This window comes from Schistocerca piceifrons, chromosome 2, assembly GCF_021461385.2.
Source record: "Schistocerca piceifrons isolate TAMUIC-IGC-003096 chromosome 2, iqSchPice1.1, whole genome shotgun sequence".
Classification (NCBI taxonomy): domain Eukaryota; kingdom Metazoa; phylum Arthropoda; class Insecta; order Orthoptera; family Acrididae; genus Schistocerca; species Schistocerca piceifrons.
Genome location: NC_060139.1, coordinates 1109401391 through 1109419742, shown reverse-complemented (window position 1 = coordinate 1109419742; position 18352 = coordinate 1109401391).

Genomic DNA, 18352 nt, shown 5'->3' with positions numbered 1-18352 from the left:
CACCTTCTTATCGACGTTGAAACACAGAAATTGGATCTGAATTTAATACAAATGGCACAATGCCGACATAAGTAAAAGACGACTGACACTCTCACTTTCTACGATTAGAAGCTCTCCTGTGAGTCCAGTTTTAGATTCCGATGCATCACTTTAGGTTTACTGTATCCCTTGGACCTTCTTATTGACGATGAAACACAGAAATTGCATCGGAATTAAATTCAAAATGCACAATGCCGACTTAAGTAAATGAGGACTGACACTCTCACTTTCTATGATTTGAACCTCTCCTGTGAGTCCAGTTTTAGATTCCGATGCTTCACTTCAGGTTTACTGTATCCCTTGCACCTTCTTATTGACGATGAAACATGGAAATTGCATCGGAATTAAATTCAAAAGCCACAATACCGACTTAAGTATAGAAGGACGAACAAACTAACTGTCTATGATTTGAACCTCTCCTGTGAGTCCAGTTTTAGATTCCGATGCTTCACTTCAGGTTTACTGAATACGTTGCACCATCTTATCGACGTTGAAACACAGAAATTGGATCTGAATTTAATACAAATGGCACAATGCCGACTTAAGTAAAAGACGACTGACACTCTCACTTTATACGATTTGAACCTCTCCTGTGAGTCCAGTTTTAGATTCCGATGCATCACTTCAGGTTTACTGTATCCCTTGGACCTTCTTATTGACGATGAAACACAGAAATTGCATCGGAATTTAATACAAAATGCACAATGCCGACTCAAGCAAAAGAGCACTGACATTCTAACTTTCGATGATTTGAACCTCTCCTTTGAGCCAAGTTTTAGATTCCGATGCGTCACTTCAGGTTTACTGTATCCCTTGGAGCTTCTTACTGACAATGAAACACAGAAATTGCATCCAAATTTAATACAAATGCCGCAATGCCGACGTAAGTACAAGAGGACTGACACTCTCACTTTCTATGATTTGAACCTGTCCTGTGAGCCCAGTTTTAGATTCCGATGCGTCACTTCAGGTTTACTGTATCCCTTGGAGCTTCTTATTGATTATGAAACACAGAAATTGCATCCGAATTTAATACAAATGGCACAATGCCGACTTAAGTACAAAAGGACTGACACTCTCACTTTCTATGATTTGAACCTCTCCTGTGAGCCCAGTTTTAGATTCCGATGCGTCACTTCAGGTATACTGTATCCCTTGGAGCTTCTTATTGACAATGAAACACAGAAATTGCATCCGAATTTAATACAAATGGCATAATGCCGACTTAAGTACAAGAGGACTGACACTCCCACTTTCTATGATTTGAACCTGTCCTGTAAGTCCATTTTTAGATTCCGATGCTTCGCTTCAGGTTTACTGTATACATTGCACCTTCTTATTGTTGATGAAACCCAGAAATCGCATCGGAATTTAATACAAAAGGCACAATGCCGACTTAAGTAAAAGAGGACTGACACTCTAACTTACTATCATTTGAACCTGTCCTGTAAGTCCAGTTTTAGACTCCGATGCTTCATTTCAGGATTACTCTATCCCTTGGACCTTCTTATTGACGATGAAACACAGAAATTGCATCCAAATTTAATACAAAAGGCACAATGCCGACTTAAGTAAAAGAGGACTGATACTCTAACCTTCTATGATTTGAACCTCTCCTCTGAGTCCAGTTTCCGATTCCGGTGCTTCACTTAAGGTTTACTGTATCCCTTGGACCTTCTTATTGACGATGAAACACAGAAATTGCATCCGAATTTAATACAAAAGGCACAACACCGACTTAAGTACAAGAGGAGTGACACTCTAACTTTCTATGATTTGAATCCCTCCTGTGAGTCCAGTTTTAGATTCCGATGCTTCACTTCAGGTTTACTGTATCCCTTGGACCTTCTTATTGACGATGAAACACAGAAACTGCATCCGAATTTAATACAAATGGCATAATGCCGACTTAAGTACAAGAGGACTGACACTCTCACTTTCAATGATTTGAACCTCTCCTGTGAGTCCAGTTTTAGATTCCGATGCATCACTTCAGGTTTACTGTATCCCTTGGACCTTCTTATTGACGATGAAACACAGAAATTGCATCGGAATTAAATTCAAAATGCACAATGCCGACTTAAGTAAAAGAGGACTGACACTCTAACTTTCTATGATTTGAACCTCTCCTGTGAGTCCAGTTTTAGATTCCGATGCTTCACTTCAGGTTAACTGTATACCTTGGACCTTCTTATTGACGATGAAACACAGAAACTGCATCCGAATTTAATGCAAATGGCATAATGCCGACTTAAGTACAAGAGGACTTACACTCTCACTTTCTATGATTTGAACCTCTCCTGTGAGTCCTGTTTTAGATTCCGATGCATCACTTCAGGTTTACTGTATCCCTTGGACCTTCTTATTGACGATGAAACACAGAAATTGCATCGGAATTAAATTCAAAATGCACAATGCCGACTTAAGTAAAAGAGGACTGACACTCTCACTTTCTATGATTTGAACCTCTACTGTGAGTCCAGTTTTAGATTCCGATGCTTCACTTCAGGTTTACTGTATCCCTTGGACCTTCTTATTGACGATGAAACACGGAAATTGCATCGGAATTAAATTCAAAAAGCACAATGCCGACTTAAGTACAGAAGGACTAACACTCTAACTGTCTATGATTTAAACCTCTCCTGTGAGTCCAGTTTTAGATTCCGATGCTTCACTTCAGGTTTACTGTATACGTTGCACCTTCTTATCGACGTTGAAACACAGAAATTGGATCCGAATATAATACAAATGGCACAATGCCGACTTAAGTAAAAGGCGACTGACAGTCTCACTTGCTACGATTTGAACCTCTCCTGTGAGTCCAGTTTTATATTCCGATGCATCACTTCAGGTTTACTGTATCCCTTGGACCTTCTTATTGACGCTGAAACACAGAAATTGCATCGGATTTTAATACAAAAGGCACAATGCCGACTTAAGTAAAAGAGGACTGTCACTCTAACTTTCGATGACTTTAACCTCTCCTGTGAGTCCAGATTTAGATTCCGATGCTTCACTTCAGGTTTACTGTATCTCTTAGACCTTCGTATTGACAATGAAACACAGAAATTGCATCCGAATTTAATACAAAATGCACAATGCCGACTTAAGTACAAGAGGACTGACACTCTCACTTTCTATGATACGAACGTCTCCTGTGAGTACAGTTTTAGATTCCGATGCTTCACTTCAGGTTTACTGTATCTCTTGGACCTTCTTATTGACGATGAAACAGAAATTGCATCGGAGTTAAATTCAAAAATCACAATGCCGACTTAAGTAAAAGAGGGCTGTCACTCTCACTTTCTATGATTTGAACCTCTACTGTGAGTATAGTTATAGATTCCGATGTTTCACTTCAGGTTTTGCTGTATCCCTTGGACCTTCTTATTGTCGATGAAACACAGAAATTGCATCGGAATTAAATTCAAATGGCACAATGCCGACTTAAGTACAAGAGGACTGACACTCTCACTTTCTATGATTTGAACCTCTCCTGTGAGTCCAGTTTTAGATTTCGATGCATCACTTCAGAATTACTGTATCCGTTGGACCTTCTTATTGACGATGAAACACAGAAATTGCATCGGAATTAAATTCAAAATGCACAATGCCGACTTCAGTAAAAGAGGACTGACACTCTCACTTTATATGATTTGAACCTCTCCTGTGAGTCCAGTTTTAGATTCCGATGCTTAACTTCAGGTTTACTGTATCCCTTGGACCTTCTTATTGACGATGAAACACGGAAATTGCATCGGAATTAAATTCAAAAGGCACAATGCCGACTTAAGTACAGAAGGACTGACACACTAACTTTCTATGATTTGAACCGCTCCTGTGAGTCCAGTTTTAGATTCCGATGCTCCACTTCAGGTTTCCTGCATACCTTGCACCTTCTTACCGACGTTGAAACACAGAAATTGGATCCGAATTTAATACAAATGGCACAATGCCGACATAAGTAAAAGACGACTGACACTCTCACTTTCTACGATTTGAACCTCTCCTGTGAGTCCAGTTTTAGATTCCGATGCATCACTTTAGGTGTACTGTATCCCTTGGACCTTCTTATTGACGATGAAACACAGAAATTGCATCGGAATTTAATACAAAAGGCACAATGCCGACTTAAGTAAAAGAGGACTGTCACTCTAACTTTCGATGATTTGAACTTCTCCTGTGAGCCCAGTTTTACATTCCGATGCGTCACTTCAGGTTTACTGTATCCCTTTGACCTTCTTATTGACAATGAAACACAGAAAATGCATCCGAATTTAATACAAATGGTACAATGCCGACTTAAGTACAAGAGGACTGACACTCTCACTTTCTATGATTTGATCCTGTCCTGTAAGTCCAGTTTTAGATTCCGATGCTTCGCTTCAGGTTTACTGTATACATTGCACCTTCTTATTGACGTTGAAACCCAGAAATCGCATCGGAATTTAGTACAAAAGGCACAATGCTGACTTAAGTAAAAGAGGACTGACACTCTAACTTTCTATGATTTGAACCTCTCCTGCTAGTCCGGTTTTAGATTCCGATGCTTCATTTCAGGATTACTGTATCCCTTGGACCTTCCTATTGACGATGAAACACAGAAATTGCATCCGAATTTGATACAAAAGGCACAACACCGACTTAAGTACAAGAGGAGTGACACTCTAACTTTCTATGATTTGCATCTCTCCTGTGAGTCCAGTTTTAGATTCCGATGCATCACTTCAGGTTTACCGTATCCCTTGGACCTTCTTATTGACGATGAAACACAGAAATTGCATCGGAATGAAATTCAAAATGCACAATGACGACTTAAGTAAAAGAGGACTGACACTCTAACTTTCTTTGATTTGAACCTCTCCTGTGAGTCCAGTTTTAGATTCCGATGCTTCACTTCAGGTTTACTGTTTCCCTTGGACCTTCTTATTGTCGACGAAACACAGAAATTGCATCGGAATTAAATTCAAAATGCACAATGCCGACTTAAGTACTAGAAGACTGACACTCTAACTTTCTATGATTTGAACCTCATCTCTGAGTCCAGTTTCAGATTCCGATGCTTTACTTTTGGTTTACTGTATACTTTGCACCTTCTTATTGACGATGAAACACAGAAATTGCATCCGAATTTAATACAAAAGGCACAAAGCCGACTTAAGTACAAGAGGACTGATATTCTAACTTTCTATGATTTGAACCACTCCTGTGAGTCATGTTTTAGATTCCGATGCTTCACCTCAGGTTTACTGTATCTCTTGGACCTTCTCATTGACGATGAAACACATAAATTGCATCCGAATTTAATACAAAAGGCACAATGCCGACTTAAGTACAATAGGAGTGAGTCTCTAACTTTCTATGGTTTGAACCTCTCCTGTGAGTCCAGTTTTAGATTCCGATGCTTCACTTCAGGTTTACTGTATCCCTTGGACCTTCTTATTGACGATGAAACACAGAAACTGCATCCGAATTTAATACAAATGGCACAAGGCCGACTTCAGTACAAAAGGGCTGACACTCTCACTTTCTACGATTTGAACCTCTCCTGTGAGTCCAGTTTTAGATTCCGATGCTTCACTTTAGGTTTACTGTATCCCTCGGACCTTCTTATTGACGATGAAACACAGAAATTGCATCGGAAATAAATTCAAAAAGCACAGTGCCGACATAAGTAAAAGACGACTGACACTCTCACTTTCTATGATTTGAACCTGTCCTGTGAGTCCAGTTTTAGATTCCGATGCTTCACTTCAGGTTTACTGTATCTCTTAGACCTTCTTATTGACGATGAAACACAGAAATTGCATCAGAATTAAATTCAAATTTCACAATTCCGACTTAAGTAAAAGAGGACTGACACTCTCACTTTCTATTATTTGAACCTCTCCTGTGAGTCCAGTTTCAGATTCCGATGCATCACTTCAGGTTTACTGTATCCCTTGGACCTTCTTATTGACGATGAAACACAGAAATTGCATCGGAATTAAGTTCAAAATGCACAATGCCGACTTAAGTACAAGAGGAGTGACACTCTAACTTTCTATGATTTGAATCTCTCCTGTGACTCCAGTTTTAGATTCCGATGCTTCACTTCAGGTTTACTGTATCCCTTGCACCTTCTTACTGACGACGAAACACAGAAACTGCATCCGAATTTAATACAAATGGCACAATGCCGACTTAAGTACAAGAGGACTGACACTCTCACTTTCGATGATTTGAACCTTTCCTGTGAGCCCAGTTTTAGATTCCGGTGCGTCACTTCAGGTTTACTGTATCCGTTGGACCTTCTTATTGACAATGAAACACAGAAATTGCATCCGAATTTAATACAAATTGAACAATGCCGACTTAAGTACAAGTGGACTGAAACTCTCACTTTCTATGATTTGAACCTGTCCTGTGAGTCCAGTTTTAGATTCCGATGCTTCATTTCAGGATTACTGTATCCCTTGGACCTTCTTATTTACGATGAAACACTGAAATGGCATCCGAATTTAATACAAAATGCACAATGCCGACTTAAGTAAAAGAGGACTGATTAACATTCTATGATTTGAACATCTCCTGTGAGTCCAGTTTTAGATTCCGATGCTTCACTTCAGGTTTACAGTATACCTGGGACCTTCTTATTGACGATGAAACTTAGAAATTGCATCGGAATTAAATTCAAAAGGCACAATGCCGACTTAAGTACAGAAGGACTGACACTCTAACTTTCTATGATTTGAACTTCCCCTGTGAGTCCAGTTTTAGATTCCGATGCTTCACTTCAGGTTTTCTGTATACCTTGCACCTTCTTATCGACGTTGAAACACAGAAATTGGATCCCAATTTAATACAAATGGCACAATGCCGACTTAAGTAAAAGACGACTGACACTCTCACTTTCTACGATTTGAACCTCTCCTGTGAGTCCAGTTTTAGATTCCGGTGCATCACTTCAGGTTTACTGTATCCCTTGGACATTCTTATTGACGATGAAACACAGAAATTGCATCGGAATTTAATACAAAAGGCACAATGCCGACTTAAGTAAAAGAGAACTGACACTCTAACTTTCGATGACTTGAACCTCTCCTGTGAGCCCAGTTTTAGATTCAGATGCGTCACTTCAGGTTTACTGTATCCCTTGGACCTTCTTATTGACAATGAAACACAGATATTGCATCCGAATTTAATACAAATGCCACAATGCCGACTTAAGTACAAGAGGACTGACACTCTCACTTTCTATGATTTGAACCTCTCCCGTGAATCAAGTTTAATATTCCGATTCTTCACCTCAGGTTTACTGTATCCCTTGGACCTTCTTATTGACGATGAAACACAGAAATTGCATCGTAATCCAATTCAAAAGGCACAATGCCGACTTAAGTACAGAAGGACTGACACTCTAACTTTTCTGTGATTTGAACCTTTCCTGTGAGTCCAGTTTTAGATTCCGATGCGTCACTTCAGGTTTAATGTATACCTTGCAGCTTCTTATTGACGATGAAACACAGTAATTGCATCGGAATTTAATACAAAAGGCACAATGCCGACTTAAGTAAAAGAGGACTGACACTCTAACTTTCGATGATTTGAACCTCTCCTGTGAGTCCAGTTTTAGATTCCGATGATTCACTTCAGGTTTACTGTGGACCTTGGACCTTCTTATTGACAATGAAACACAGAAATTGCATCCGAATTTAATACAGATATCACAATGCCGACTTAAGTACAAGAGGACTGACACTCTCACTTTCTATGATTTGAACGTCTCCTGTGAGTCCAGTTTTAGATTCCGATGCTTCACTTCAGGTTTACTGTATCTCTTAGACCTTCTTATTGAAGATGAAACACAGAAATTGCATCGGAATTAAATTCAAATTTCACAATTCCGACTTAAGTAAAAGAGGACTGACACTCTCACTTTCTATGATTTGAACCTCTCCTGTGAGTCCAGTTTCAGATTCCGATGCATCACTTCAGGTTTACTGTATCCCTTGGACCTTCTTATTGACGATGAAACACAGAAATTGCATCGGAATTAAATTCAAAATGCACAATGCCGACTTAAGTACAAGAGGAGTGACACTCTAACTTTCTACGATTTGAATCTCTCCTGTGACTCCAGTTTTAGATTCCGATGCTTCACTTCAGGTTTACTGTATCCCTTGCACCTCCTTACTGACGATGAAACACAGAAACTGCATCCGAATATAATACAAATGGCACAATGCCGACTTAAGTACAAGAGGACTGACACTCTCACTTTCGATGATTTGAACCTTTCCTGTGAGCCCAGTTTTAGATTCCGATGCGTCACTTCAGGTTTACTGTATCCGTTGGACCTTCTAATTGACAATGAAACACAGAAATTGCATCCGAATTTAATACAAATTGCACAATGCCGACTTAAGTACAAGAGGACTGAAACTCTCACTTTCTATGATTTGAACCTGTCCTGTGAGTCCAGTTTTAGATTCCGATGCTTCATTTCAGGATTACTGTATCCCTTGGACCTTCTTATTTACGATGAAACACAGAAATGGCATCCGAATTTAATACAAAATGCACAATGCCGACTTATGTAAAAGAGGACTGATTAACATTCTATGATTTGAACCTCTCCTGTGAGTCCAGTTTCAGATTCCCGTGCTTCACTTAAGGATTACTGTATCCCTTGGACTTTCTTATTGACGATGAAACACAGAAATTGCATCCGAATTTAATACAAAAGGCACAATACTGACTTAAGTACAAGAGCAGTGACACTCTAACTTTCTATGATTTGAATCTCTCCTGTGAGTCCAGTTTTAGATTCCGATGCTTCACTTCAGGTTTACTGTATCCCTTGGACCTTCTTATTGACGATGAAGCACAGAAACTGCATCCGAATTTAATACAAATGGCATAATGCAGACTTAAGTACAAGAGGACTGACACTCTCACTTTCTATGATTTGAAATTCTCCTGTGAGTCCAGTTTCAGATTCCGATGCATCACTTCAGGTTTACTGTATCCCTTGGACCTTCTTATTGACGATGAAACACAGAAATTGCATCGGAATTAAATTCAAAATGCACAATGCCGACTTAAGTAAAAGAGGACTGACACTCTCACTTTCTATGATTTGAACCTCTCCTGTGACTCCAGTTTTAGATTCCGATGCTTCACTTCAGGTTTACAGTATACCTGGGACCTTCTTATTGACGATGAAACATAGAAATTGCATCGGAATTAAATTCAAAAGGCACAATGCCGACTTAAGTACAGAAGGACTGACACTCTAACTTTCTATGATTTGAACTTCTCCTGTGAGTCCAGTTTAGATTCCGATGCTTCACTTCAGGTTTTCTGTATACGTTGCACCTTCTTATCGACGTTGAAACACAGAAATTGGATCGTAGTTTAATACAAATGGCACAATGCCGACTTAAGTAAAAGACGACTGACACTCTCACTTTCTACGATTTGAACCTCTCCTGTGAGTCCAGTTTTAGATTCCGATGCATCACTTCAGGTTTACTGTATCCCTTGGACATTCTTATTGACGATGAAACACAGAAATTGCATCGGAATTTAATACAAAAGGCACAATGCCAACTTAAGTAAAAGAGAACTGACACTCTAAATTTCGATGACTTGAACCTCTCCTGTGAGCCCAGTTTTAGATTCAGATGCGTCACTTCAGGTTTACTGTATCCCTTGGACCTTCTTATTGACAATGAAACACAGATATTGCATCCGAATTTAATACAAATGCCACAATGCCGACTTAAGTAAAAGAGGACTGACACTCTCACTTTCTATGATTTGAACCGCTCCTGTGAGTCCAGTTTTAGATTCCGATGTTTCACTTCAGGTTTACTGTATCCCTTGGACCTTCCTATTGACGAAGTGACACAGAAATTGCATCGGAATTAAATTCAAAAAGCACAATGCCGACTTACGTACAAGAGGACTGACACTCTCACTTTCTATGATTTGAACCTCTCCTGTGAGTCCAGTTTTGGATTCCAATGCTTCACTTCAGGATTACTGTATGCCTGGGACCTTCTTATTGACGATGAAACAGAGAAATTGCATCCGAATTTAGTACAAAAGGCACAATGCGACTTAAGTAAAAGACGACTCATACTCTAACATTCTATGATTTGAACCTCTCCCGTGAGTCCAGTTTCAAATTCCGATGCTTCACTTAAGGTTAACTGTATCCCTTGGACCTTCTTATTGACGATGAAACACAGAGATTGCATCCGAATTTAATACAAAAGGCACAATACCGACTTAAGTACAACAGGAGTGACACTCTAACTTTCTATGATTTGAATCGCTCCTGTGACTCCAGTTTTAGATTCCGATGCTTCACTTCAGGTTTACTGTATCCCTTGGATCTTCTTATTGACGATGAAACACAGAAACTGCTTCCGAATTTAATACAAATGGCACAATGCCGACTTAAGTACAAGAGGACTGACACTCTCACTTTCGATGATTTGAACCTCTCCTGTGAGCCCAGTTTTAGATTCCGATGCTTCACTTCAGGTTTACTGTATCCCTTGGACCTTCTTATTGTCGACGAAACACAGAAATTCCATCGGAATTAAATTCAAAAATCACAATGCCGACTTAAGTAAAAGAAGACTGACACTCTCACTTTCTATGATTTGAACCTCTCCTGTGAGTATGGTTTTAGATTCCGATGTTTCACGTCAGGTTTACTGTATCCCTTGGACCTTCTTATTGACGATGAAACACAGAAATTGCATCGGAATTAAATTCAAATGCACAATGCCGACTTAAGTAAAAGAAGACTGACGCTCTCACTTTCTATGATTTGAACCTCTCCTGTGAGTCAAGTTTTAGATTCCGATGCTTCACCTCAGGTTTACTGTATCCCTTGGACCTTCTTATTGACGATGAAACACAGAAATTGCATCCGAATTTAATACAAAAGGCACAATGCCGACTTAAGTAAAATTGGAGTGAGTCTCTAACTTTCTATGATTTGAACCTCTCCTGTGAGTCCAGTTTTAGATTCCGATGCTTCACTTCAGCTTTACTGTATCCCTTGGACCTTCTTATTGACGATGAAACACAGATACTGCATCCGAATTTAATACAAATGGCACAAGGCCGACTTCACTAAAAGAGGGCTGACACTCTCACTTTCTACGATTTGAACCTCTCCTGTGAGTCCAGTTTTAGATTCCGATGCTTCACTTCAGGTTTACTGTATCCCTTGGACCTTCTTATTGACGATGAAACACAGAAATTGCATCGGAAATAAATTCAAAAAGCACAGTGCCGACGTAAGTAAAAGAGGACTGACACTCTCACTTTCTATGATTTGTACCTCTCCTGTGAGTCCAGTTTTAGATTCCGATGCTTCATTACAGGTTTACTGTTTCCCTTGGACCTTCCTATTGACGATGAGACACAGAAATTGCATTCGAATTTAATACAAATTGCACAATGCCGACTTAAGTACAAGAGGACTGAAACTCTCACTTTCTATGATTTGAACCTGTCCTGTGAGTCCAGTTTTAGATTCCGATGCTTCATTTCAGGATTACTGTATCCCTTGGACCTTCTTATTTACGATGAAACCCAGAAATGGCATCCGAATTTAATCCAAAATACACAATGCCGACTTAAGTAAGAGAGGACTGATTAACATTCTATGATTTGAACCTCTCCTGTGAGTCCAGTTTCACATTCCGGTGCTTCACTTAAGGATTACTGTATCCCTTGGACCTTCTTATTGACGATGAAACACAGAAACTGCATCCGAATTTAATACAAATGGCATAATGCCGACTTAAGTACAAGAGGACTGACACTCTCACTTTCTATGATTTGAACCACTCCCGTGAGTCAAGTTTTAGATTCCGATGCTTCACTTCAGGTTTACTGTATCCCTTGGACCTTCTTATTGCCGATGAAACACAGAAACTGCATCCGAATTTAATACAAATGGCATAATGCCGACTTAAGTACAAGAGGACTGACACTCTCACTTTCTATGATTTGAACCTCTCCCGTGAGTCAAGTTTTACATTCCAATGCTTCACCTCAGGTTCACTGTATCCCTTGGACCTTCTTATTGACGATGAAACACAGAAATTGCATCCGAATTTAATAAAAAAGGCACAATACCGACTTAAGTACAATAGGAGTGTGTCTCTAACTTTCCATGATTTGAACCTCTCCTCTGAGTCCAGTTTTAGATTCCGATGCTTCACTTCAGGTTTACTGTATCCCTTGGACCTTCTTATTGACGATGAAACACAGAAACTGCATCCGAATTTAATACAAATGGCACAAGGCCGACTTCAGTACAGAAGGACTGACACTCTCACTTTTTATGATTTGAACTCTCCTGTGAGTCCAGTTTTAGATTCCGATGCTTCACTTCAGGTTTACTGTATACCTTGGACCTTCTTATTGACGATGAAACACAGAAATTGCATCGGAAATAAATTCAAAAAGCAAAATGCCGACTGAAGTAAAAGAGGACTGACACTCTCACTTTCTATCATTGGCACCTCTCCTGTGAGTCCAGTTTTAGATTCCGAAGCTTCATTTCAGGTTTACTGTTTCCCTTGGACCTTGTTATGGACGATGAAACACAGAAATTGCATCGTAATCCAATTCAAAAGGCACAATGCCGACTTAAGTACAGAAGGACTGACACTCTAACTTTCTGTGATTTGAACCTTTCCTGTGAGTCCAGTTTTAGATTCCTATGCTTCACTTCAGGTTTAATGTATACCTTGCACCTTCTTATTGACGATGAAACACAGTAATTGCATCGGAATTTAATACAAAAGGCACAATGCCGACTTAAGTAAAAGAGGACTGACACTCTAACTTTCGATGATTTGAACCTCTCCTATGAGTCCAGTTTTAGATTCCGATGATTCACTTCAGGTTTACTGTGGACCTTGGACCTTCTTATTGACAATGAAACACAGAAATTGCATCCGAATTTAATACAAATATCACAATGCCGACGTAAGTACAAGAGGACTGACACTCTCACTTTCTATGATTTGAACGTCTCCTGTGAGTCCAGTTTTAGATTCCGATGCTTCACTTCAGGTTTACTGTATCTCTTAGACCTTCTTATTGACGATGAAACACAGAAATTGCATCGGAATTAAATTCAAATTTCACAATTCCGACTTAAGTAAAAGAGGACTGACACTTTCACTTTCTATGATTTGAACCTCTCCTGTGAGTATAGTTTTAGATTCCGATGTTTCACTTCAGGTTTACTGTATCCCTTGGACCTTCCTATTGACGATGTGACACAGAAATTGCATCGGAATTAAATTCAAAAAGCACAATGCCGACTTAAGTACAAGAGGACTGACACTCTCACTTTGTATGATTTGAACCTCTCCTGTGTGTCCAGTTTTAGATTCCGATGTTTCACTTCAGGTTTACTGTATCCCTTGGACCTTCTTATTGACGATGAAACACAGAAATTGCATCGGAATTAAATTCAAAAGGCGCAATGCCGACTTAAGTACAAGAGGACTGACACTCTAACTTTCTATGATTTGAACCTCTCCTGTGAGTCCAGTTTTGGATTCCAATGCTTCACTTCAGGATTACTGTATGCCTGGGACCTTCTTATTGACGATGAAACAGAGAAATTGCATCCGAATTTAGAACAAAAGGCACAATGCGACTTAAGTAAAAGAGGACTCATACTCTAACATTCTATGATTTGAACCTCTCCTGTGAGTCCAGTTTCAAATTCCGATGCTTCACTTAAGGTTTACTGTATCCCTTGGACCATCTTATTGACGATGAAACACAGAAATTGCATCCGAATTTAATACAAAAGGCACAATACCGACTTAAGTACAACAGGAGTGACACTCTCTATGATTTGAATCTCTCCTGTGACTCCAGTTTTAGATTCCGATGCTTCACTTCAGGTTTACTGTATCCCTTGGATCTTCTTATTGACGATGAATCACAGAAACTGCATCCGAATTTAATACAAATGGCACAATGCCGACTTAAGTACAAGAGGACTGACACTCTCACTTTCGATGATTTGAACCTCTCCTGTGAGCCCAGTTTTAGATTCCGATGCGTTAATTCAGGTTTACTGTATCCCTTGGACCTTCTTATTGACAATGAAACACAGATATTGCATCCGAATTTAATACAAATTGCACAATGACGACTTAAGTACAAGAGGACTGACACTCTCATTTTCTATGATTTGATCCTGTCCTGTGAGTCCAGTTTTAGATTCCGATGCTTCATTTCACGATTACTGTATCCCTTGGACCTTCTTATTTACGATGAAACACAGAAATGGCATCCGAATTTAATACAAAATGCACAATGCCGACTTAAGTAAAAGAGGACTGATTAACATTCTATGATTTGAACCTCTCCTGTGAGTCCAGTTTCAGATTCCGGTGCTTCACTTAAGGATTACTATATCCCTTGGACTTTCTTATTGACGATGAAACACAGAAATTGTATCCGAATTTAATACAAAAGGCACAATACTGACTTAAGTACAAGAGGAGTGACACTCTAACATTCTATGATTTGAATCTCTCCTGTGAGTCCAGTTTTAGATTCCGATGCTTCACTTCAGGTTTACTGTATCCCTTGGACCTGCTTATTGACGATGAAACACAGAAACTGCATCCGAATTTAATACGAATGGCTTAATGCAGACTTAAGTACAAGAGGACTGACACTCTCACTTTCTATGATTTGAACCTCTACTGTGAGTCCAGTTTCAGATTCCGATGCATCACTTCAGGTTTACTGTATCCCTTGGACCTTCTTATTGACGAAGCAACACAGAAATTGCATCCGAATTTAATACAAATATCACAATGCCGACTTAAGTACAAGAGGACTGACACTCTCACTTTCTATGATTTGAACGTCTCCTGTAAGTCCAGTTTTAGATTCCGAGGCTTCACTTCAGGTTTACTGTATCTCTTAGACCTTCTTATTGACGATGAAACACAGAAATTGCATCGGAATTAAATTCAAAATTCACAATGCCGACTTAAGTAAAGAGGACTGACACTCTCACTTTCTATGATTTGAACCTCTCCTGTGAGTCCAGTTTTAGATTCCGATGTTTCACTTCAGGTTTACTGTATCCCTTGGACCTTCCTATTGACGATGTAACACAGAAATTGCATCGGAATTGAATTCAAAAGGCACAATGCCGACTTAAGTAAAAGAGGACTCACACTCTCACTTTCTATGATTTGAACCTCTCCTGTGAGTCCAGTTTTAGATTCCGATGTTTCACTTCAGGTTTACTGTATCCCTTGGACCTTCTTATTGACGATGAAACACAGAAATTGCATCCGAATTTAATACAATTGCTCAATGGCGACTTAAGTACAAGAGGACTGACACTGTCATTTTCTATGATTTGAACCTCTCCTGTGAGCCCAGTTTTAGATTCCGGTGCTTCATTTCAGGTTTACTGTATCCCTTGGACCTTCTTATTGACGATGAAACACAGAAATTGCATCGGAATTAAATTCAAAAGGCACAATGCCGACATAAGTACAGACGGACTGACACTCTAACTTTCTATAGTTTGAACCTCTCCAGTGAGTCCAGTTTTAGATTCCGATGCTTCACTTCAGGTTTAATGTATACCTTGCACCTTCTTATTGACGATGAAACACAGAAATTGCATCGGAATTTAATACAAAAGGCACAATGCCGACTTAAGTAAAAGAGGACTGACACTCTAACTTTCGATTATTTGCACCTCTCCTGTGAGTCCAGTTTTAGATTCCGATGCTTCACTTCATGTTTACTGTATACCGTGCACCTTCTTATCGACGTTGAAACACAGAAATTGGATCCGAATTTAATACAAATGGCACAATGCCGACTTAAGTAAAAGACGACTGACACTCTCACTTTCTACGATTTGAACCTCTCCTGTGAGTCCAGTTTTAGATTCCGATGCATCACTTCAGGTTTACTGTATCCCTTGGCCCTTCTTATTGACGATGAAACACAGAAATTGCATCGGAATTTAATACAAAAGGCACAATGCCGACTTAAGTAAAAGAAGACTGACACTCTAAGTTTCGATGATTTGAACCTCTCCTGTGAGCCCAGTTTTAGATTCCGATGCGTCACTCCAGGTTTACTGTATCCCTTGGACCTTCTTATTGACAATGAAACACAGAAATTGCATCCGAATTTAATACAAATTGCACCATGCCGACTTAAGTACAAGAGGAGTGACACTCTCACTTTCTATGATTTGAACCTCTCCTGTGAGTCCAGTTTCAGATTCCGGTGCTTCACTTAAGGTTTACTGTATCCCTTGGACCTTCTTAATGACGATGAAACACAGAAATTGCATCGGAATTAAATTCAAAAAGCACAATGCCGACTTAAGTAAAAGACGACTGACACTCTCACTTTCTACGATTTGAACCTCTCCTGTGAGTCCAGTTTTAGATTACGATGCTCCACTTCAGGTTTACTGTATCTCTTGGACCTTCTTATTGACGATGAAACACAGAAATTGCATCGGAAATATATTCAAAAAGCACAATGCTGACTTAAGTAAAAGAGGACTGACACTCTCACTTTCTATGATTGGCACCTCTCCAGTGAGTCCAGTTTTAGATTCCGATGCTTCATTTCAGGTTTACTGTTTCCCTTGGACCTTCTTATTTACGATGAAACACAGAATTGCATCGTAATTAAATTCAAAAGGCACAATGCCGACTTAAGTACAGAAGGACTGACACTCTAAGTTTCTATGATTTGAAACTTTCCTGTGAGTCCAGTTTTATATTCCGATGCTTCACTTCAGGTTTAATGTATACCTTGCACCTTCTTATTGACGATGAAACACAGTAATTGCATCGGAATTTAATACAAAAGGCACAATGCCGACATAAGTAAAAGAGGACTGACACTCTAACTTTCGATGATTTGAACCTCTCCTGTGAGTCCAGTTTTAGATTCCGATGCTTCACTCAAGGTTTACTGTGGACCTTGGACCTTCGTATTGACAATGAATCACAGAAATTGCATCTGAATTTAATACAAATATCACAATGCCGACTTAAGTTCAAGTGGACTGACACTCTCACTTTCTATGATTCGAACGTCTCCTGTGATTCCAGTTTTAGATTCCGATTCTTCACCTCAGGTTTACTGTATCCCTTGGACCTTCTTATTGACTTTGAAACACAGAAATTGCATCCGAATTTAATACAAAAGGCACAATACCGACTTAAGCACAATAGGAGTGAGTCTCTAACTTTCTATGATTGACACCTCTCCTGTGAGTCCAGTTTTAGATTCCGATGCTTCACTTCAGGTTTACAGTATCCCTTGGACCTTCTTATTGACGATGAAACACAGAAATTGCATCGGAATTAAATTCAAAAGGCACAATGCCGACTTAAGTACAAGAGGACTGACACTCTAACTTTCTATGATTTGAACCTCTCCTGTGAGTCCTGTTTTAGATTCCGATGCTTCACTTCAGGATTACTGTATCCCTGGGACCTTCTTATTGACGATGAAGCAGAGAAATTGCATCCGAAATTAATACAAAAGGCACAATGCGACTTAAGTAAAAGAGGACTGATACTCTAACATTCTATGATTTGAACCTCTCCTGTGAGTCCAGTTTCAAATTCAGATGCTTCACTGAAGGTTTACTGTATCCCTTGGACCTTCTTATTGACGATGAAACACAGAAATTGCATCCGAATTTAATACAAAACGCACAATACCGACTTAAGTACAAGAGGAGTGACACTCTAACTTTCTATGGTTTGAATCTCTCCTGTGACTCCAGTTTTAGATTCCGATGCTTCACTTCAGGTTTACTGTATACCTTGGACCTTCTTATTGCCGATGAAACACAGAAACTGCATCCGAATTTAATACAAATGGCACAATGCCGACATAAGTACAAGAGGACTGGCACTCTCACTTTCTATGATTTGAACCTCTTCTGTGAGTCCAGTTTTAGATTCCGATGCTTCACTTCGGGTTTACTGTATCCCGTGGACCTTCTGATTGACGATGAAACTCAGAAATTGCATCGGAATTAAATTCAAAAAGCACAATGCCGACTTAGGTAAAAGAGGACTGACTCTCTCACTTTCTATGATTTGAACCTCTCCTGTGAGTCCAGTTTTAGATTCCGATGCTTCACTTCAGGTTTACTGTATCCCTTGGACCTTCTTATTGACAATGAAACACAGAGATGGCACCGGAATTAAATTCAAAAGGCACAATGCCGACTTCAGTACAAGAGGACTGA